The sequence below is a fragment of the Heloderma suspectum genome, chromosome 2, assembly GCF_057233095.1.
Source record: "Heloderma suspectum isolate Gila_16-S chromosome 2, 16-S_ref, whole genome shotgun sequence".
Classification (NCBI taxonomy): Eukaryota; Metazoa; Chordata; class Lepidosauria; order Squamata; family Helodermatidae; genus Heloderma; species Heloderma suspectum.
Window position 1 is genome coordinate 72,492,517 of NC_139459.1, and position 24,139 is coordinate 72,516,655.

The 24,139-nt window shown below is 39.9% G+C and overlaps 1 protein-coding gene across 3 annotated transcripts in view; it reads left to right on the forward strand.

The window, feature by feature from the left end:
• CAMK4 (calcium/calmodulin dependent protein kinase IV) overlaps window positions 1-24,139 on the forward strand; it is a 142,392-nt gene that overhangs the window by 32,010 nt on the left and 86,243 nt on the right. The gene's annotated exons all lie outside the window — the stretch shown is intronic.

Genomic DNA, 24,139 nt, shown 5'->3' on the forward strand with positions numbered 1-24,139 from the left:
TTTTCTTTCCAATTCTTAAATCTGGATTTCCCCATGCAGTCAATTTAGTATGGGAAAATGGGTCAAACTGTAACTGACGTGACATTATATGCCACACTTCTCTAACTGCCAAATTTGTGGGAGGAGCTCTGTCTGCCTTAATATGCCGAGAACCTAATGCCATCCATTTAAAGAGAGGCTCCAGACAAGAAGATTCCAATACTGTCCAAGGTGGAAAATCTAATCTAAGTAGAAAAGATGAAAATTTAGTACAAGTCAGCAAATAGACCCAATGCTACATAGCTAGAACCAGAAAACCGAACCCGTCTTCATTAATTGGAAGTTGTATCCTTTTTAAAGATATTCTTGGTGGAAAGGAACCCCAAAAGAATTTACGAAACAACGCATTACGTTTTTGGAAATATTTGCCGGGTATAAGTATAGGGATCCTACATATAACATAAATAATTCGAGGTACGGTATTCATCTTAAGTGTATTCACCTTACCCCATAAACTCAACTTTAAAGATGCCCATCTATCTATATCTCATGAAATATCATTAATCAACTTGTTTAAATTTAACCTAATCATTTGAGATAGATCTCTAGGGAGAATTATTCCCAAATAAGTAATAAAGTCTGGGCACTGTCGAAATTGCCAATTGGCTAATACACTAGAGTATACCCTGTCTCCAGTCGGCATTATTTCTGACTTTGACTAATTAACTGAATAGCTGGATAATTCACCAAAGGTATTAATCACTTTAATCAAAGCTGGAACCGACGACTGGAGTTTCAAGATAAACAACAAAAGATCATCAGATAAAGGCTAATTTTAAATTCTAAACCAAAATGGACAAATCCATAAATATTACTATTTTGTCTATTAGCACATGCCAGGGGTTCCAAGCATAAGTTGAATATCAGTGGTGAGAGTGGACAACCTTGTCTGGTGCCCCGCCTGAGTAAAAAAAAAAGCTGAAAATAAACCATTAGTCGTTACTCTCACTCTTGGAGCCAAGTATAAGATTTTAACCCATTTCAAAAAATTCTATAAGAAAACCAAAATTAATCAATGTAATAAAAATGAATTTCCAATGAATTTTGTCAGAGGTCTTTTCTGCATCCAAGGAAATGATGGCCACATGGTCAGTTCTTTCAGAGTTTAAAGCAACTAGATAACAACTCATCTATCAGCCCCCTGTCTATTTTTAATAAATCCCACCTGGTCTGGTCTAACCAATGCGGCCATGACTTGTTGCAATCCATAGGCCAAGATTGCTGTTAATATTTTGATATCTACATTAATTAATGATATAGGTCAATAGTTAGCAGAATGGGTATGATCCTTGCCTGGCTTAGGAATCATAGCAATATAAGCATCATTTAACGATGAAGAAAGGGAGCCTGCCTCAAAAATATGGTTATATAGGCAATACAACTTTGGGGCTAAAAAACTAGATAATGTTTTATACCATTCAGTTGGGAATCCATCTGGTCCGGGTGATTTCCCAGTATTCATTTTCATTTATTGCACTCATAATTTCCTCTAAACGCAGTGGAGCTAAAAGGAGCTGTTGTGAAAAATTTAAATATGGAAGATTAATCTGAGAAAAAAAGCATCCATATCTTGCTCTGGTATTTTATTACCAGAACTATACAGATCAGAATAAAACTTTAAAAATTGTGAGTTTATGTCTGTGGGAGAAGTATATACTTTTCCACTCTCATCTTTAATGGCTGAAATAACATTTTGATGTTGGTGCTGTTTAAGATGATGTGCAAGGATTTTACTAGGACATTCATCATTTTCCCAATATTTCTGTCATAGACAGGTCAGAGCAAGTTCCGCCTGTTGTGAAAGAATATTCTTGAGCTCATGCTTAATATTTTGTAGCGCAAAAGTTGTGGTGTGGGGGAAGTGGTAAGATTTCAGCTTCTTGTGTAAAAGCATCTGTTGAGTTTTTTAAAGCTTCTTTTGATAAGAAGCATAAGAGATAATTCAGCCCCTTATAAAAGTTTTACTAGCCTCCCATTCAGTGGTAACGAACCCTCTGTATCCTCATTAATATTAAAGTACTCTGTTGGATCAGCTAACATCTGAGTTTTAAACTTCTCATCATTAAGAAGAGAAACATTGAAACACCAAAGACCAGGGCCCTAGGAGTATCAGAAAATTGCAGTTCCAAACATACTGGGGCATGATCTGACACTACCAATGTGTCAATCTTGCAATATTTGATTTGACATACTAAAGATGTAGAAATCAAAAAGTAGTTTAATCTAAAAAATATATGGTGAACTGGTGAAATAAAAGTATACTCTCTATCAGCAGGATGTAAAATTCTCCAAGCATCATTTAAACCATATTCTATCATATAAGCCTGCAGTGTGAGCCTCACAGCAGATTAGGTCTTAGGAGAAGATCTACTCCTATCTAACAAAGGATCTAAGACCTCATTGAAATACCCACCCACAATCAAATAATCATAGGTGATATCTACCAGTTTAGCAAAAACAGTCATGAAACATAGTCAGAGAATCAATATTTGGTCCATATACATTGATCATAGCAATTAATTTACCCAAATACTTCCCTACCAGAATCAAAAAATGCCCCTCAATATCAAGAATCACCTGTTGAACTGAAATAGAAAATTGCTTATGAATTAAGTGGTATCACAAATACATCCTGAGTTTACATTTAGGACTGACCATTTCAGACATCATCAAAATAGTTCTTATTGCAAAGAAACAGAGATAAATTTTAAAATTATTCAAAAATGTGAACAATAATTGAAAATAAAAAAATAAAAGTCAAATAATCCAAATTGTGTTCACCTCTTTTATCTAATACCAAAAAAGTGCCCCAAAACCCTCTAACAAACCAAAACAAAGAAACGTTAACAAAAACAAAAAATAAAATCTTTTGCCTTCCGTTTGGACCAACGTGCAACCGCAGTGCTCAGCTAGGCCCTTCCCACATATTGAATACATACACAAAGCAAAATTACAAACATGCAAATTTAACCAACAGAAATAATAATAGTAATAATAATAAACAGATGGGTATTTGCAGTAACGTTTTATCTGGATCTATATTCATGTGTGTGTGTATATATCTATATATATATATCTATATATATATGTACGCTCGTGTGTGTGCGTACGTGTACACCTACATAACCTTATTAATGTGATAGTTACATGTAACCTTTATTTAATCAAAATGTGTAAATAGACACACTCAAGAACAGAAATTATATATACATGATTATACATATGCAAAAAGAGAAAGAAAAGGAGGGGGGGAAGATGAGAAAAAGAGAAAAGGGCGAGGAAGAAGAAGCAGTAGTATTCAATGCAATTTGGTCTGGCATGTCACCCAGACTTCTTATCAAATGCAAAAACCCAAACAAAGCATGATAATACTGAGAGCAGCGGGGGGAGAAAAAAAATGTCTGAATTCCAAATTCAAGGAGCTGAAGAAGACAGATCCTATGTTTTAATTTTAATGCCAGTGAGAAATTATTCTGCAGCATCTGAATTTAAAAACGTCTTCACCTGTCCTTCAAAAAATGCAAAATGTAGCAGGATATTTGATGTGGTATTGCAAATTAATTTGCTTTGCCAGATTTCTCGCCTTGGTAAATTGTCTTATTCTATCGGCGACTTCTTTATTATAATCAGGAAAGAGCATAATCTTGTCATTGGCTGGCCCCCTCCAAAGCTCTCCTCTATCTCTCACTGTACGCAGCAGATATTCTTTAGTGGAGCCCGTAGAAATTGAACGATAACTGGCCCCACTCTAGAACCTTGTGTAGAACCAGGAACACAATAGGTATGCTCAATATCAAGTGGAAAATCAGAAGGCAAAGCCAATAACTCATGCAGAAATTTATCCATAAACTCAGCAAGATGGAGATCTGTAGCCAATTCTCTGAGGCCGAGAATATGCAGATTAGCTCTCCGAGTGAAGGCTTCTAGTTGAGAAATTTGAGCAGATAGTACACTATGAGAGGCATCCCTTGCAGTTTCATGAGGAGCAACCCGGTCTTCAAGTGCACTAACTTTTGACTCCATCTTTTGAAGACAAACATGCATTAAGTCCACAGACCCTTGAAGAGTAACAATGGAATTCTGAATCGTTTTCAACTTTTCAAACTGTTTGACCTTCTTTGACTGACAAGATAACTGCAAAGACATATTTTTTATCAAGACAAGCAACTCCTCTCCCCCTATCGTTTTGTTAGAAACCTTTGCCAGGGGGCCAACCGAGGGGGTAGGCAGTGTTCCTCTCACCTCCGAAAACAACAAGCGAATAAAAGCACAGAAAACAAAAAACAAAAGCTTAAGCAAGTTTAATTGTAAATACCCAGATAACGCAACGATCTCAAAGAGGTATTTTTAAAGTTGAAATCTGAGAGAGACACAGTGAAGAGCTGATCACAGTGCTGGTGACACTCCAACCAGAAGTGTCTTTAATGTCTCCTGAAGCTCCCACCATTCAGCTTTATGGGATAAGACCAGGTTCTTATAAGGATGATCAAACTAGGCTGAAATAGACATGGACTCCCCGCCCCACCCCACCCCACAAAGAGTCAGTGTTCCAAATAGACGTTTTTACCTCTGAGTAAACACTGGCTATATTTGATGAGAGACGGGACTAGTTCACATATGCATGTTCACATGATGAGTGCAGCATAAAATGGTGATGTACAAATGTGAAGGAACCATCACAGGTTAATTGACACGGATAGGACTTTAAAATTGCCTCAGCTTGCAAACACAATATTTTTTTCAATTGAATTGGTTCACCTTTCCATTGGGAATGATCACAGTGTTGAGTAATAGAGAGAGCAAGTGATGTAGAAGCATGTATGAATCATCCCACAGACAAGAGTGATACAGTTGAAACAGACTGAACTATTATCTTTTAAGATGTAAGGGAGCAATGTGTTTGGCTGCTTCCATACTGGCAGTTCATAGTCCTAATAGTAATTGATCTTCCAATGTAAGCTACAAGTGGAATTGCAATTGACTTTCTACACCAATGGGTATATTGCATTTTTTCTGTATGTTTATCCTGCTGTGTTCCACAGTGTATGGAACACCAGTGGTTGTGACATAGCTGTTGTAGGGAAGAAGGGAAAAGTCCAATTCACCTGAATGGCCATTTGAAGAAAAAAAAATTCTGAGCAATCCTTAAAAAAATAAACAATTATTTAGCATGAAGCACTTACTTTTTAAGTGTGATTGCTATCCATGGCATGCCAAAAAAAAGTGCAAACCAAACATCTGTGTTTAATGTTTGTTTTGGATTGCATTCAAGTATTTAATTAGAAAACAAACCCAGAATGATAAAATGGCAGTGACTGGAAAGGTTGTTCTTCTATAATTTTCAAATTAGAATCTTAGCATTAAAACACTATAAAATTCCTTCATTTAAACAGGATTTAGTTAATTTTAAAAAAATCAGTGAAACCATTTTGACACTAATTAAAATATTGATTAAAAATAATGGCGTGATAAAATAGCACCCACCACAAAGGTTATAGTGAGTATGTGCTTTGCTGTTCACCTGCCTGACATCACTGTCCACGTTAAAGTGACATCTCTAAAAACAACAGAAGAGTAGCATTAAGGACATCTACACTTGTAGAAATTGCACAACTCTTCTATCCTCAAAAATAGTCTGTTGTCTGAGAAAAGACGGAAGAACTACATGGAAAATACAAGAGGATAACTATTGAATGACAGCATCATCTGAATGCCTCATAAAAAGTGAACACATTGTCTACTGTGAAAGCACTCTTTCTTATCAACATTGCAGCAAATAAATGTATTCTGGTCCAGGAAAGCTAACTTTATTAAATTAATGTATGGTTTTGATTTCTGAGTAGTTTTATATGCATAACATTCTCTTAAAAAGAGAGCCAGCTGCAGTTTTCAGTAGCATTTATCTATGATTTTGCTGATTTTTAAGTTTCACTTTTTGCTTTTCTTTCTCTGAGCTGAAAGATAATTTGGTGGAATTACATACTTAAACACAGAAGTTTTTAAATAGACAGTGAGATTTAAAAGTCAGAGCAACTGCAGGTGTGTGGTTCAGAAAGCAGATCAGTTATTTAAAATAGTTGCATGGAGGTGGTTTTGAGGAGGCCGGGTAGCAATAGAGGTCTACTGTGAAGTGTAGCACTATTTATTTACCCGTCATTCCAAATAATCATAACTCTACTAAACTTAGAAACATTTCCATATAGCCTACTGATGGGTGTGCCCACATCTTTCTTTTTAATAAGGAATGACTACATAAAGTGTTCAAACTTTTAAAGCTTCCTTTACTTGAGATAATTTTAAAAACTCATCTTCCGTAACCAGAGCAGATTATATAAACCTGGAACAGGATCCCATTAGCACTCTTTGAGGCTCATGGTGGGAGGGAGGTTCCAGGAGGTGGAAAGGAACCCCCCTTTTTTTCTTTCCCACTAGCCTGAAACTTTCCCCCACTGTTCTATGAAGTGCTAAAGGGCTCTGATTTGGATCAGGCTACCAACCCCAATCCAGAATGTGTTATTACTGTATGGCAGTAGATTTCTGGAGAGTGGGTAAGGTAAAAGACATGTGTGTGTCTCTGTGTGTATACATACACACTTCATGGCATGCATCCAGGATGTTATTAGGGGCTCAACCAATTTCCTCCTCACCTTAACAGTCCTTAGCTCAGTTGCCCTCGACATTTCAGAGATACCTGAAGACAGGCTATTGGGTAGTGGGCAGTGAAATTTGTTTTCATTTAATTTTGAAATGAATACATTCCTCCATACCTGGGGGGTCTCTGGAGTATGTAGAAACCATGTCCTTATTTTTGGGTGGCCGTCTTTTGTTTTCAGATATGCTAGGCCCCAGACTACCCATGTTTGGTAACAAAGGGAATTATATTATAAATTGATTATTAGTTAACTTTTACATTGTGTGGTCAAAGGGCCACTTTATACAGACAGCAGAATCAAGTGAGAAAGATTTCTTGGACTGCCCCGCTTCAGGCTGCTGTGCATCTTGTTGGAACAGGAGCTTCTCCTCCTGGGCTAGGTTCTGGTCTTGCAGCTGCTACTTTGGGGCAGGGGGATGTGTGTGCTTCTGTCACATATGAGGTGGCCTATCTGTTGCTGGAGGACTGAATGGTGCTGCTAGACCAGAGCTACCACCTTTTGCCATGGTGCCACCTGCACCTGAGCTGCAGAAGTAGGCAGCACATTGTTTCCCTCAAATATTTATCTTTCTGTGGAATCCTCCAGACCCCCCAGTGTTCCTGGACAGGGCCAGCCCTCTCTTGAGGTGGGGTGAATCCCCTGACTCAGGCGGCAGAGAGGGAGGAGTGGCAAATTGCACATAGTGCTGCTGGGTGGATGGGTGAATGCTACAGGGCAGGTGCTTCGGAGAGACCCACCAGCCGCTTTCTGACTGTGGCATTTCCCATAGCGGGAGAGTGGAGTTGACGGTGCTTTGCAGAACTGCCATCCAGTGGCACTACAGTGGGTGCTCCAGACAGCCCTGCTGGGCCCACTCTTCCACTGTGGCAAGTGCCACAGCGTGAGAGTGTCTAGCAGGGCTCTCTGCAGCAGCCACTACCTGTCCTCGGCTTGCTCTGAGGGTTGTCTCAGAGTGAGCCAGGGTCAGAGCGGGCATACTTGCTGAAGAGCTGTATCAGCTGTAAAAGGCAGCCAGCGCAACTCTGCAGAGAGCCAGCCAGGCCCAAATGCCTGGCTCTAAGGGGTCATTCCTCAGAGCCTGGCATTATGGAAGGAGGTGTCTTTGGGGATCACCTGTGGTATAGACAATCTCCAGGGACACCCGTCAAAACCAGGCATTTGGGCCTGGCTGGCTCTTCAGAGCACCTGCCTACCTGCTCGTTCACCTGCGGGCTCCCTCTGAGAACGAAAGAACTAGCAGCGGCAGCAATGGAGTGAGGTGGGTAGGGGGAGATGCGGCAGCAAAAGGGGTGGACTTGGCAGCAGTGGCAATGGTGGGTGGTAGTGGCACGTGTGTGCTCTTCCACCTCAGGTAGCAGGAGAGCTTGCACCAGCACTGCATTATATGATAGCACATACTTTAGGGTGCAATCCTATCCAGATAGTTGGCAGCCTCCAAACTCAAGAGACTAGTATCCAATGCAGGTTGGGAGGAGAGCAGTGGCTCTGCATTCCAGCTGCCCTGCTAGATGGGTGATTTTGCCCATCTAGCAGTGGTGCCTCGGAGGGGAAGGGAAGGAGGCTGGGGTGGCCATTGGAAATGGCATAACGCAGCTGCCCCAGTCTCTTCCCTGCCCCTGTGAATGCCCCCTTTTCCCTGTTTCTGAGCGTGCAGAGGTAGCTGGTGCAGTTCTCTCCATGCTGGCTATGCGAGGGATGGGGAGGGGCTGAGGAGTGCAGTTTCTTAGCTCTGAGCTTAGAGCCTTGTCTCCAAGCTCAGAGTTAGGAAATCGAACTGTCCTATGATCCCACAGACACTGTCTGGTGGGCATAGAATTGCTCTCTTATTGTATGAATTTTGTGACATGTAAAAATTCCATAAGATCCACTTAAGAAAAAGAGAAAGAAAAGAAACCAAGATTATATTGAATTACTTTCTATGAAGAGAGTGTGCCTGCTTCTAACTTTTGTTTCCCAGTTGTGTGTCGAACAAAATATCAGAGGAAGGAAACATTATATACGTTTTAGATGTAAAACACGAAAGAATTAAGTCCGATGAAGATTCCATTTGTATTTCTGAAATAGGTAAAATGGAAATGCTGTCTATTATAACTGATTTGTTTCCTTCCTTTTTAGTAGCAATTCAATTACTATGAACAGATGGTTACCATGGCCTTTATTTTAATGCATGTGACCTCCTGGTACCCCTTTTCTTTTGCTTTTCATGATCAAAATGAATTTCCTTGCCTATTAAATTTGAGTCTCTGTCATGTGTATGTTTAATGAAATTAATTCTTACAATGTCATGTTCACAGGCATAGATTCCCACAACACACTAAACAGTTAAATGAAAAAATTAAGAGGGTAGGGGTGTGCACTCAAGACACAGACCCTGTTTTGGAAAGTGGGCCAGTTAGGCTCAGATCACTTCAGGCACAAACTGCTTTGGCTTGGATCCAAAGCAGAACCTCATTTCAGAAATCCAAGGTTTCATACGTTTGCCCATTGACTGTGAACAAAAAACTATAATGTTTTGACAGAATTGCATGAAATATGCAGGCATAGTTGCCCCTTTTGAAGGAATGATGCCTGCCAAATTTCAGGAAGATAATTGCTGTGAGATTTGTGCAAGGGCAGCTTCCCCCCTCCAGTTGTTTTATGGGCAATTGGTATGAAAATGTCAATCTTTTAGAGGTGAGAGGCACATTAACAAGTTTGGTGACCCATTCCAAAAGAAACATTGGGGTACATATATTCACTCGCAACAAAAATGATTTATACTGTAAGATGCTTGTGTGAGCACACCTGATTTAGCACCTCAAATTAAAATGTTGTTGCAAGCCTTGGGATGCATTTTACTCCTGCTTAGATTGACTGTTTTCTTCAGGATAAATTGAACAGTGAGTTGTGGGGAGGTGGAGTGTGGGTTGCCTTCACCTACATCAGGGGTAGGCAACTTCTGGGGGGAGTTGCGGGGCACATTGCACCCCAGTCCATCAGGGACCACACCCAACCCATCGCCGCCAAAATTGGTGCTGCTGCCAAAATTGCTGCTGAATTTGCTGCTGTGGCCCCAAAGGGGCAATTTTCAAAGAGACAAGGTGCATGGAGAGCATGTCTTGTTTGCAAGCAGAATCACGCTTGCAGGAGACTTTTGTTAGCATGATTGTTTCCCTGCAAATTGCTACATTTTTTGCACCCACTGCAGCAGCAAATTTCTTGGGGGCAGGGGGGCTGTAAAAGTGGCCATGGGGGCATCATCTGGCTTTGCTATTCCATGTTTATTGACTTTTGGTGATTAAATTTTAGCTCAATGTACTAATGTAAAATCATAAAATTACTTTTGGTTTGTCTTTTACAGCACATATGCTTGAACATGAAACTGCAACTATTTACTTTTGTATTAGTCATCCTTTCAGCATGCTACCTTAGAGCTAGAAACTTACTCCTGCTGTTCAAACTCAGTAGTAGAAATAAAAGCATACTGTATTTAGGTACAAATGAAGGCCAATCACTTGGGGGGCCGTTAACCTTAGGAGACTGAAGCAGGAAGTATATGACATAACTAAAGACTTTAAACTTACAAACATTATTAGGAATCTGCTTCAGAACTGTAGGTTTTTTGTGGAATTCCAGGGAAGATGAAGTAGGTGGAGGAATCAGAGGAATGGTCTACCACAGGGAAGTGTATTAGCTCCAACTCTCTTTAATATCTATACTAACAATCAACCGCTTCCTGCAGGTACTAATAATTATATATATGCTGACGATCAGGCAATGGCCACACAAGGTAAAACATTTGAGGAGGTAGAACAACAATTAACCAAAGCTCTGGAAGAGCTGGACCGATATTACTGTGAAAACCAGCTAAGGCCAAATCCAGCAAAAATGCAGGCATGTGCCTTCCATCTACATAATAAGCAGGCTGCTAGGAAGCTGCAAATTACATGGAAAGGAGTGTTATTGGAGCATTGCGCTAACCCTAAATATTTAGGGGTTACTTTGGATAGGGCCTTAACATATAAACAGCATTGCATCAACACTAAACTGAAGGTCAGTGGAAGAAATAACATCATTAGGAAATTAATGAGCACTACTTGGGGTGCTAAACCAAGGGTTCTTAAGACTACAGCATTAGCCCTGTGCCACTCGGCCGGTGAATATGCCTGCCCAGTTTGGTATAAATCAGCACATGCTGGGCAAGTTGATGTTGCTTTAATGAAACAAGCAGCATCATTACCGGATGTCTAAAACCTACTTCTCTAGATAAGATCTATCATATAGCTGGCATTGCCCAGCCTGCTGTTCGTAGAGAAGCAGCAGCATACAAAGAGAGACTTAAATCTTCAATATCCAAACAACACCCTCTTTACGGCCTACAACCAGCTCCTCAGAGATTAAAATTCAGGAAAAGCTTCCTCAGATCAATGGAAGACTTTGATGAATTTAAAAGTAGAATGGACTTATGGAAAGCTACAAAGAATCAACACTGGATGGAACCAGCGTAGAAGCTGGCACCCGGTTCCGATGAAAGCTGGGAAGTTTGGAATTCATTGAACAGACTGCACACGGGCGCAACAAGATCTAGAGATACTTTGAATAAATGGGGCTATCCGGAGATCTCTGCCCTATGCGACTGCAGAGACTTGCAGACAACAACACATACATATACTTGCCCTTTGTGCCCTGACCAGTGCACACATGAGGGCCTTATGATAGCATGACAGAACGCAATTAATGTTGCTAGTTTTGGGGCAAGAGTTGTCTAATTTTTATATATTTTAGCTTCTACATTTTATACTTTAAATGTTATGTGTTATAGTATGTTTTTAATTGTGATGCTTCTGACATGAATAAATAAATAACATGTAACTGCAACTATTTACTTTTGTATTAGTCTCCTTCCAATATCCTTTCAGCATGCTACCTTAGAGCTAGAAACTTACTTCTGCAGTTCAAACTCAGTAGTAGAAATAAGAGCGTACTGTAGTTAGGTACAAATGAAGGCCAATCACTTGGGGGGCTATTTTCAATTCCTGCTGACTTTTTTTTTTAGGCAGCCTGGAGTGGTTGTGGTGTGAAGTGGACGTCCAAGTGTGCCACCAAGTGCCCAGATCCTAATTTGCCATATCAACCTAAGTGTTTCAGTCAGTATTTAAGGATTTTCTGCAGTGATATGACTTGCAGCCTACATATTACCCACATGAATAGGGTGGACCAGTATTTCATCATTACAGTTTTGATCCCAAACAATATGTGTTTTTCTCTTATTTAACCTGAAAGTTTTAGTTCAAGTTCTTAATAACATAAATAGTATGATGACTGCTCCAACTTAACTGCTCAGTAGCTGCTGAAAACTCAGTAGTTTTCTTTTTGTGATCAGCATTTCCCAAACTCTACGTACACAACTTTTTCCCCCCCAAATGTGAACTTAAACAGAAGATAAATACATCATGATATGAACTACCCTAAGCAGCATATCTTGAACAAAGAGGTATGTCAAGTGAAAGGAGGAAGACAAGGAAGAGGTTGTCTAACAGTCCATAAATAATCCCATTGTAGTTTCACAGTCCATCAACAATCATTGATTGTTGATGGGATCTCAGAGAAGTAGTTCTGACAGAAAGAAGCTTACAGAACAGCATGAGTTATATTGCTACAAGCATAAACTATTGTTAACTCTAGCAAAAGTAGTTTTGAAAAATCAGGCATTTAATTTAGTAGAAAGGAGTACATTTCAATAACAAACAGATATATATATATTCTTTGGATCAAATGTTTAAAACCCTTCAAGAAGCAAATGACAACACAGATTAAAATCATATATGTAGCTGCTCCAGCACATGTTATTTCAATGTGAGATAAACTAGCACAAATTTCCAGACCAAGTATCTATTTACCTTATACAAGACCCATAATTATTATTCTCCAGTAGAACTAGGTGACTCTTTTCCTGCTAGTTTTTTCCTAAATGACCAGGTTTGGATGATACCCTGTGGCAAATCGTGGGTTATCTAACCCATAATGAGCCATGGTGCCTGTGGGCACCAGGTTGAATATGCAACCCCTGCTCATGGTTTGTTGTGTTGTGTGAACCTAGTGAGCATGGATTAAACAGCCCTCACATAACCCACGCTTGCCATGTTCACACGACACAACAACCTCTGAGTGGGGGTTGCATATTCAAAATGGCAGGCACACATGCCCTGCATGCACCACAGCCTCACCATGGGTTAAATAACTCACTGTGGGCTGTCGTATCATGCAAAGAGCCCTGATGACTCTGCCCTAGGGATGTTAGAGAATTCTGCCATGGACTCCAATGAGTCTCAGAGTCCATGGCAGAATGGACCACCCACCTCCGCCACCCCATGAAGTTGCCCCGGAACGGATCCTACCTGCCACTGGCCGGATCTGGTCTGTCTGCTGCCGTCCTGCGGAAGAAAATGACGTCCGGCGTAGCGGACGCCATTTACGTCCCTTCCCTTTTCAGTGATAGGCTACGTAAATATTTACGTAGCCTATCACCGAAAAGAGCAGGGACACAAAAGGCATCAGCTACGCCGCTTGCATCCCTGCTCTTTGCCATGATAGGCTACGTAAATATTTACGTAGCCTATTACGGCAAAGAGCAGGGATGCAAATGGCGTCTACTATGCTGGACGCCATTTGCATCCCAGCGGCCGGACGTCCGCCAGCGGCTGGAGCTGGCCGGCAGCTCCGCAGACTCGCAGTGGAGCGGAGCCAGCCAGCGAGGATTCCGGGCAGGAGGGACGGATCGCCCCCCTCCACGGACCCCCTGCGAACTCCAGGTAAGGGGTTTCGTACATCCCTACTCTGCCCATATTGGGCTAAATCAACCAGTTCATGGGAGCTACACCCTTGTAGGATAACTTATTTGTAACAAGTATTAATAAAGATCTTATCTTAAAGCAAAATCAACACACAAAGCAAAATGGGTTTAAGAGAACTTATGAAATGCAAGATTAGGATGGAGCTATCATTAAATAAATGTTAATGAAATTAGATAAAATAACAAATCTGTAATACAAAACGTAAAAAGTAGTTATAAAAATTTAATCATAACAAACCATATAAAATTTACCAAAACTTATTTAACATTCCTGATTTGAAGTAATCATATAGTAGGTTATACTAATGCACATCAAGCTGTCCCAGATGTGTTTCAACCCCAAGGCTCTTTGTCAGTGGGATAAAAAGTGTTACCATAACCATAACCCCAAAACACTCAGTTTTGTTAAGTTAATTTTCAAAATCAGACCTGCAAGGAAAAAACAAAGACAAGACAGCAGGTTACAGTCACTCTTTGCCCCTTTCATTTAATTAAACACACAAATTTAAACTGATAAAGATACATTTACCTGAAAATCACTCTTGCATAGCTTGTCTGTTTCATCTACTTTGGTCAGTTACTGGATACAACAGGGAGATTGGGGAGGAACACCATTCTTTTCTATCTCTGAAGTATATAAAGAATGAATGGCATTAAAACGGGGTTAGACAAATCCCTGGAGGAGATTATCGATGGCTACTAGTCTTGATGGCTTATGTGTTACCTCTAGTACCAGAGGCAGTATGCCTATGTACACAGTTGCTGGGGAACGTGGGTGGGAGGGTGCTGTTGCACTCATGCCCTGCTTGTGAGTTCCTGGTTGACAGCTGGTTGGCCACTGTGTGAACAGAATGCTGGATTAGATGGACCCTTGGTCTGATCCTGCATGGCTGTTCTTATGTTCTTAACGCAAAGGCATGCCATATTAGTTGTCTATAAATAACTTGGTCAAAGATCAAATAATCTAGAGGCAATCCAAATGGAAGTATTCTTACTATAATCGTTGGTTTGCATATGCCGACCTGAAGCATGAATCAAATTTTAGAAGAAGTCCTGCATATGAAAAATCTATACACCGCAGTTTTGGGAGCCGTAATCCCATTCTTTGAGGTTTTGTCTGTTAAATACCAGTCAAGGCCAGAGCCCTGTGCAGCTGTGTTATCACCTTTTAAGGACAATTAAGATGGCATGATTTTGCATTCTTTATCATTATTATTTCAAATCAGGAATGATTTGAAATAATTTTGTATAACTACTTTTTACACTTTGTATTACAGATTTGTCATTTTATCTAATTTATTAAAATTTTATTTAATGGTAGCTCCATCCTAATCTTGCACTTCATAAGTTCTCCTAAACCCATTTTGCTTTGTGGGATAACTTATTTGTGCCAAAGGCCTGTTTAATTCCTGACTATAGATGATGATCGTGTCAGAATTTATTGTTCAGCAGTATCCAGCATGAATATAGTTGTGGGGTCTCTTAATGTGCAAGGAACAAGTAATATTCTATCCATTGACCCTAACACCAGAGTAGCTATCCAAATGCTTACCACATAGAGGGTTCCCCCATTGTTTGATAGTATTCTTTGCCTCGGGGCTGTTTGTCCAGGCATACAGTTCTCCCTTTGCTAATTTTGTCTATATTCCAGTCCTTAAAGATGCTTATTACCAAGTATTTATCACATTATTTGTGATAAGCATACTATTTAGTTATTTAGAATTGCTGATTTACTCCTATGCATTGTGTGTTGCTTTTTTAAGCAAAACAGCACAAGGGCTTATTAATTAAAATTTGTTAAATTAAACTGCAGTACTAAACATATTTACCTAGAAGTAAATCTCATTGATATTGATTTCTGAGTAAAGCCAGTTAGCATTTGGCTCCAAAATGATAAATTAATGTAACAGTAGGTAGGTAAATAGGCTCAGAAAAACCACCTCAGAAAGACATGAGATCCAAATTCTGTTTGGCATCTTAGTTATGATACAAGAAAGTCCAATTTTATGTGGCAAGTCTACAACTTGATGCTTAAAGTGGAGTTACGTTTTCATAAAATAAATAGTGCTCTGAGCAAGGAATTCAGATCATGCAAATTATTTCTTTTCTCTTTCCCGCTGTACTAGATGAAAAGTATATACAAAGTTTTTCTAACTTCTTACATGAAATACGAAGTAAAACTAATAACTTTCCACATTTCTCCCCTCTTGAGCTATGCCATCTCCATGTGCAGTTCTATCATATCTGTCCTTCACACCTGCTTGCCCACTGAGAGCAATCAAACAATACAAGCCAACATCTGTTTTATGACCCATATGAATCAGCTGGAAATGTGCCAGTATTCTATGTCAGAGTGACCTTTTGGGATTTTGTCTTACATCTTTTCTGTATGGAGAGTTTTTCCATATGGCCAAGTGACTTCATTTCTCCCTAGCATGTGGGTATCTCCATATGGCCAGATTATTTACAAAAAAGCTAGTGGGTAGTCAATGCTCAGACCTTTTATGTGGTACAATCGTAACTTCTTTTAATGTAATGTATGCCTTTTTGGAAGGTGCAGCTTTTCTACTTTCCCATCTCAGAGAAAATAACACCCTGGAGTCACTCTTCTTCAAGCTTAATCATATCACTTGTCTAAGAGAAGCTAGTGCTGTCACAAAAATCCTATTGTAACATTGAATGGGTGTTTTTTTTAACGATTGGTAATTATCCAGGTTAAGTCATTTATTTTTGACAACTTCTGTTATTTGAATTATTCAGTCTGAAAAACACACAGAAACCTCTGTAATCCTCAAAGAAGGTTTATTTAAAATCATGTTGCATATCATTTTTCTGATATAAGGAAGTATCTAGGAAAAAAATGGACCATCATGTATGAAAATCATGAAGTAGTTTATTTTGTTATGTGAATTCGTGGTTGAGAAATGGATGCATCCTGTAGCTTCCACATATATGTATGCAGCAAAATATATAACCACACAGTTTTCACATATGCTGTTGTATGATTTTTTTTACATGGAAGTTATCACAGTGCAGTGTTGTGTGAAGTAACTCCTAATGTAAGGTTAAATCCTGGGGGGGAAGAAAGTGTTTAATACCTCTACACTGCATCTTTCCCCCCACTACTTTAATATTAGAATTAATATTTATTACTTGAATGATGGTTTAAGAGAAATGTCTGTGAATTATCCTTTTCTAAAAACCATTTAGAAAGAGCCATGTGCAGAGCAATCCTATGCCTGTTTACTCAGAATTAAGTCCCTCTGTGCTCAGTGAGGCTTACTCCTAGGAAAATGTGCCTAGGATTGCAGCCTTGGCCATTGACTCAACTTTGTTGTAATGCTGCAGAGTTCTGGCATTAACTGAGAGCTCATGGAGGTTGGTAATGTGCCTCTTGGGCAACAGATTTTAAAACACTGGAGTCATTGTAATAGTTTGTTCAGAATATTCAAAAAATTTCTGTAGAAAAATAGTTTGATTAGTATAATTATGTCTGTATACTAATAAGATGCCTGAGGACATTTTTGAGTTTGACATGGTGCAGTGCAGTGAGAAGATAATTATTACTACACATTTTGTAACAAAAATGTGAGTGAAATAATTCAGTGACAAAAATGAGAAACTTCGTAGTATTTGCCTGAGCTAACCATGCCTGATGCTAATCTTTTGGTATTTATATTTTGCTTTTGCAGTAGTTTTTATAACATGTTTTCATAATCTGATCTTTGAAAACATTGATTCTCAAACTGTGTGCTGGGGCACAACTCTGTGATGTGAAAGTTTGAAGTGTCTTTTGAAAACGTGTACCTCCAGGTTGAATGCATATCCCACTCTTATGTCTGCTAGAGCAGAAAAGCCCCATGCAGCCTTGATTTCACACACATCACCACACACCCCATTTGTATATGGGCAGTTTATACAAGGGAAAGGGAACAAGGTTGCATCAGAATTCTCTCATACCACTGTAGCTAACATGTGGGAGAACTGCAGAAGCATCACCATTTCTCTGAAATACACCCATCCCTATGCCCTGACCTGATAGAGGAGAAAGATGGGCAAGATACTGGGAGGCACTGTTAACTCAGAGATTAACCCACAGCTATACATAGGATGCCTTCCCAATGATCTGGAATCTGAGGGCCAAAACAGACGTCACTTTAAATCCATTGCTACATTTAAAAAAAACACCACATTATTCTAGACTAGATGTGGGGGGAATCTGGATGGAGGGGCGTAGGGGGATTTTAAGATCGATATTGGGAGTGCTGTGCCTACTGTAGAATAATGAACTGGGGGAGGGTATAGCTACTATGTATGTATTTAAAGTAATGTCTTATATAGCGAAAAATATCTGTCATTTTAAGAGCAAAGTTGAAGCATGTTTCCACTTTTATTCCAGAAAAAAACCCACCTGTGCTCCAGCTATCAAAAGTTTGGGAGAAATGTTCTATACAATTATTTTTAAAAAGAAAAAATGCAGATTTTGAAAAACTGCCTGACAGAAAAAAATGAATTGGTTTCACGTAGTGGCAATGTTTGCAAACTATCTTTAATCAGTTGTTTCAGGTTTGTTCCTTTTAAAACTAGTGCGTTACATTCCCACATAATTAAGGAGCTAAAACATGGGATTCTGGGATAACTGTCATGAATACTGTGGAATATATCTGTATCTTTCAGAGGGAGACAACCTGGAGTTTTTACTGTCTTCAGAAATGAAATGGATTCTACTAGCTTATTACAGAATTGTTTTGCAGTTGCTTTACATTTACATCACCACTACCATCACCATCCCAGAGCTGTAACAAGTTTTGTTCCTTGTCTTCAATCAAATACAGATATAAGAATGCTATATCAGGTTTAAGAATGTGAGGGAATGGTTCAGCTGTACTTCCACACAACTATTCAGAGCAGCGGTGTCAAAAACAAAAATAGATGTAATGATAGCTAACCTCCGATAGGCGATGGCATCTTAAAAAGAAGAATATCCAATTTATATTACACCTGATCCAAGTGCTCAACAGCTCAAGGACATGGATGACAATCAGGTGAACATTTCAACTTGTGCAGATTTGTTAAACATTAAACTATTACTTAGGGTGTAATACTACCTATTATGCCCTCAATCATTGGAAACCCATGAACTCAGAAGCTTCTGATCATCCAGTGGAGGGTGGGAGGAGTGGCAGAGGTGATCTTCTCCTGCCGCCCTGCATATTTCACCAAATGGACTTTTTAGCCCTTTTAGCTCATCTAGCGATGCTGTACATCTCACCAGTAGTATCTGTGCTGACAACATATTTCAGGTATCACCAGTAGTATCTGTGCTGACAACATATTTAGCTCATCTCACCAGTAGTATCTGTGCTGACAACATATTTCAGGGACTTTGCACACAGCCCATTTTATTGTTAAAACTGAAAGATGAAGAGTAAAATATGAAGGCCATAGCCTTACTGTATTGAAAGGCATGCTTACACCATTCTTGAAAGGCACACCAAGCTGGCAGTCATTGAACTGACTCACATGATCACTGCTTTTTAAAACCATGGTGGGTTGGTCTGTGTGCTAGTGGCCATTTTGAATATTCAGCCCCAGCAGGGGGTTGTCACTGTTTGTCGTGTCATCCAAACCTGGGCAGCAGGAGTTGTTCTAGGGTGAACAACCCTCAAATAACCCATGGGCTGTTGTGGGGTAATTTGAGGGTTCACATGAAGTGACAGTCTAGCGTGGCTTAATCTACACATGGTGGTTTTAAACTTGGGCTAGGCATCTGTTGGCACATTTTTGCATGGAACCTGTGAGTGCCTGGTTTAACATGTTGTGTGAACCCAGGCAGCAGGGTTTGTTTGAAGGTTAGACAACCCCCAAATAGCCCTAAAACAAGCCATGGGTTATTTGAGGGTTGTCTAATCCTCAAATAACCCTTGCTGCCTGGGTTTGCATAACACAACAAGCCATAGCAAGCCGGACACCTGTGGGCATCATGCAAAAGTGGTGCTTGCAGATGCCCAGCACAACCTGGCAGCCCGCACAGGTAAATTAACCCATGGTGGGCTGTTGTGTCATGCAAACGAGAGACTTACTCAGAAATAACTCAATTTTATGGTGTTTTCCAGATGGAAAACACCAGATGGTACTTTCTGTAATTGACAGGTGGGGGGCACCCAGCCAATCAAAAGGTGTTGAAGGATGTGTCAGGTGCCTGTTTGTAAGCTGGAGATCTCCAGAGATGGATGTTTGAAATGTTGTCCTTCACAGGAACTAGGGAAAGGGAGATGTGATTTAGGCAGGATTCCCTTTTGGTGTCCTGCCAGACAGGTTTAAGGAAAGAGGAAATACCCTTTTGTATATTCATGCAAAAGCTCACCTGCTGGCTGTGATAGATGGAAAAGAGTCTCTGGCAAGAAAGGGATTTTTAAGGGAGAAAGAGGTGGTATGCTTCTTCATAGTTCCTTATTTCCAATAATGTTGGATATGGATCATGGTATGGTTCTTACATTTGGTGAGACAGCCTTTTAGAAAATAATATTCATTTGTTGTAATTTTCTTTACCACACTATTGGACAAACAAAAATATTTAGCTTTTTGCTAGAAGATCTTGGTTGAGGGGTAGGCAACCTGGGGCTCTCCAGCTGTTTTGGGCTATGATTCCCAAAAACATTGATGGCTGGGGTTTATGGAACCTGTAGTCCAAAACATCAGGAGGGCACCAGGTTGCCTACCCCTGGTTTATATGCTTGGTTACTGGTTGAGAGCCAGTGTGGTGTAATGGCTAGAGTGTTGGACTGGGACTCGGAAGATCCGGGTTCTAGTCCCCACTCAGCCATGAAGCTCACTGGGTGACGTTGGGTCAGTCACTGACTCTCAGCCCAACCTACCTCACAGGGTTGTTGTTGTGAGGATAAAATGGAGAGGAGGAGGATTATGTATACCACCTTGGGTTGCGTAAGGAGGAAAAAAGGCAGGATATAAATGTAATAAATAAATATTTTAGTAAACATACAAGCAATTTATTACAAACATTTAACATTAATTAAAAACCTCTCCTTCTTAAAATGAGACCAGTAAAGGTTTTAAACGCAATTGAATGACATCTCTATAACTCCTGTTTAAAAGTATGTACAGGCTGAACTTTAACATGGTTGCATGATGATGTTAAAGTCTTGTGTTACAAATGCTATTGAAATGCACTGCCTGGGGGTCTAAATGCTTCTGGGAAACAGAAAATGATTAGTTTTGTAATAGAGAGGATTTTCTACAAGTGTTTAAAAGTCGGACACGACTGAACGACTGAACAACAACAACAACAAAAGCCCTGCTTGTTGCCAAGTTATTTGGTAGCTTGCTCTGTCCTGCTTGCTTGTGTACTGCCACTCCATAGTGAACATATTTGGCCAAATCATATTTGTATGAGTATTCACCGTTTCTAAGGACCAGAAAGATAATATGCAAGGGGGTGACAGTAGAGGGGCAAAATTGTTTTATAAGGTTAAGTAAATTTCAGCCATGAATTAATAGAGTATATCTGGTTTTCAGTTTCCTACCCCTAACCTTGCTTGCTTTACAATGTTAGTTCCTCTTCAGTTTGCCTCAGTGAAAGCAAGTATATACTGCTAGTATATACTTGTAACTGCTGTGTCTAATGTTCATCTATGTAAAATATGTATCTGTTAGGTGACCAAAAGGATTATGTTACTTAAATGGTGGCCAGATTTCCAGTGACAGGAGAGAAGTTTAGATGGAAATATCTTGAAGTAAATGTAAATGTTCGAGATATGCATGTGTTTTATTCTGTTTTCTCTGTAAAACCTTATATGATATTCCTTGACTTTCAATTATGATTTTAACTGCATGTGTAGTGTTATTGCAATGTTAAACAATAAATTAATGAGTAAGAATAACGGTTGCAACAACAGCAGTTAACTACTGCAACAATAATGCAGCTTTTGAGGTGTTGTGTGTTAATTCACAGCATGATTTTTTAAAGTATGTGTTTTGGGTCATTTTGACCCAGAATAATTTGAACACTAGTACTTTCCTCCCTGCTGACCCCAATGGTCTTTTAGTGAAACCTCTGGATTAAAAAATAGCACAATGGGAGATGGCTGAAATTGATCCCCTTAGGGGGCAATCCTGTGTCTCACAGACAGCACTTGGGGGGACATAGGGTTGTTTGGTTTCTGGGCTCTGAGGTTGAAGGCCCAAAACTGTGCTCCCCTCCCCTTCATAGTCAGAGCTATTCTGGCTGCGTCTCCAGGCTTGGAAACTGAGTGTGGAGATGGGAAAAGGGGTGGTCCTGGGGGCTGGGAGGGCAGGAGACTAGGGCGGTGGCATACGACATTTCCTATGGCTGCCCTAGCCTCCTCCTCTCCCTCTTTGAAGCACCATTGCTAGACGGAAATCACCCATCTAGCAGAAATGCAGGGCAGCTGGAGAGTGGAGATGAAGATCGTCTCCATGCTCTAGCCACTCTGCTTTGGATACTCTGCAGCCTCTGAGTTTGGAGGCTGCTGACTATCTTCGTAGGATTGCTCCCTTATTATGAGAATATATAGAGTGTAAAGTTACACAGGTAAGCGGGGGGGGGGGATACATTGTACCTCTTTGGAGTTGGTATAAATCTAAATGTGTGGGACAGTTACAAACTCCATTAGTTTGGGGATGATACCTGACAAATGGAAAATAACTATACTTGAAAAAGGAAATTAAAGCAACCCAGATAACCATAGGCTTCTTTGCTGAATTTGGTGACAGGCAACAAGTGTTAAAGAAAAGCAGTTAAACATCTGAAACTAAATAGTGTACATGGAATGTATGGTATCATTAATTTATGACAGGTGGATCATGCCAGACTAATCTGATACATCTTTTGAGAAAGTAACTAGCTTCCTGGCAAGGGAACCCATGATTATATGGGAAGTCCTGTTTCCCAGCAACCACAGTGAGCAACACACTGAATTATGTTAACTTATTTATTTCTAAGATATATTAGTTGCCCTATAGCTAGCACTCAGGTTGACATACAATAAAAAATGTTAATCTAATGTTACTTCTTACTTGCCATGGATTCTCTGGCAGCTTCACTAACAATGAAATTATCAATTGTCACTGGTTGATCAGTCTGCACTTCATAATTTTGAGGTGCCATTCTCTAGCATAGTTGCCAATTTGCCTGGGGATATTATTGTTAATATCAGGAACAGTAATTGATGGTGATGACATATCCCTGGTTTGTAAAATGATCATAGGATGCATGTCATTTGAGAAGTCTATTAGAATAGGTTTGCATATATGTGACAAAGAACCAGAAGAAAAATAATTGAATTCCCAGTGGATCAAAATGGAGCAGCTTTCCAAGCTTTTACAATATCGTTTTTAGAGCCTTACTGCATAAATATGTTCCTTATTTCCTACACTTGCTGCATAGACATTGCCCTGGTTCAGACAACCATATCTCAGCTTAATAAGTGAAAGTATGCACAAGTCTTTTGCCCCCCACCCCACAGAATCTTCACTCCTCCCTTTGTTGCCTCAATAAACCAAGTCTCTAATTAACCATAGTTTCCCATTTCATCCAAACTGAGAAAATATGGCTACTAACTTAAGTCCACTTCAAACCATGATTTAAGATCCTAGCTTGTTCTGAAGCTGATAACCATACTTTCCTGGTTTGAATTAAATGAGAAATTATAGTTAATTAGAAGCTCCTTGGCTTATTGAGGCACATCACCAAGGGATGGTGTGCACAGACAAAAGGCTTGTGCATATTTCAGCTTAATGAACTGAGATGCAATCATCTAAATGCAGCCAATATAATCACAACAGAATTATTGGTTGATCTTAAAGTTCATTATATAATATGTGGCTGGAGATGGTTGGATCCAAAATTTTGGAACTTTATAGGTCATCATTTCTTTTTTGACTGTTGGAATGCAGGCATTAACTTGTGTCAGGATATAAGCAAGGATCCATAGAATTATGAAACTAATTCTGTGACCCCAAGGAGCTATTGCCTGGGGCGGGGGGAGGTCAGCATCCCCCATGCTGTATGGCAAACAGTTCTTGACACTGGGTGGAGTTTCAAAAGTGGTTTGCAGTATGGTATGATGGTGGGCAGGGCTATTCAAAGCAAAAAAAACAACATTCCTTCAGGCTAGGACAAGCCTAACCAGCTCTTTGGATCTCATAGAATCATAAAATAGTAGGATTGGAAAGGGCCTATAAGACCATCAAGTCCAACCCCCCGCTCAATGCAGGAATCCAAGTCAAAGCACCTCTGACAGATCACTGTCCAGTGAATGCCTCCAGTGTTGAATTCCTTCAGTGTGGGAGAGCCCACCACCTCCTTACGTAATTGGTTCCATTGCCATATTGCTGTAACAGGAAGTTTTTCCTGATGTTCAGCCAGAATCTAAAGTCTTGTAACTTCAGCTTATTATTCCATGTCCTGCACTCTGGGATGATCAAGAAGAGATCCTGGCCTTCCTCTCTGTGACAACCTTTCAAGTCCTTGAAGAGCACTATCATATCTCCCCTCAGTCTTCTCAAGGCTAATCGTGCCCAGTTCTTTCAGTCTCTTTTCATAGGGCTTTGTTTCCAGTCCCCTGATCATCTT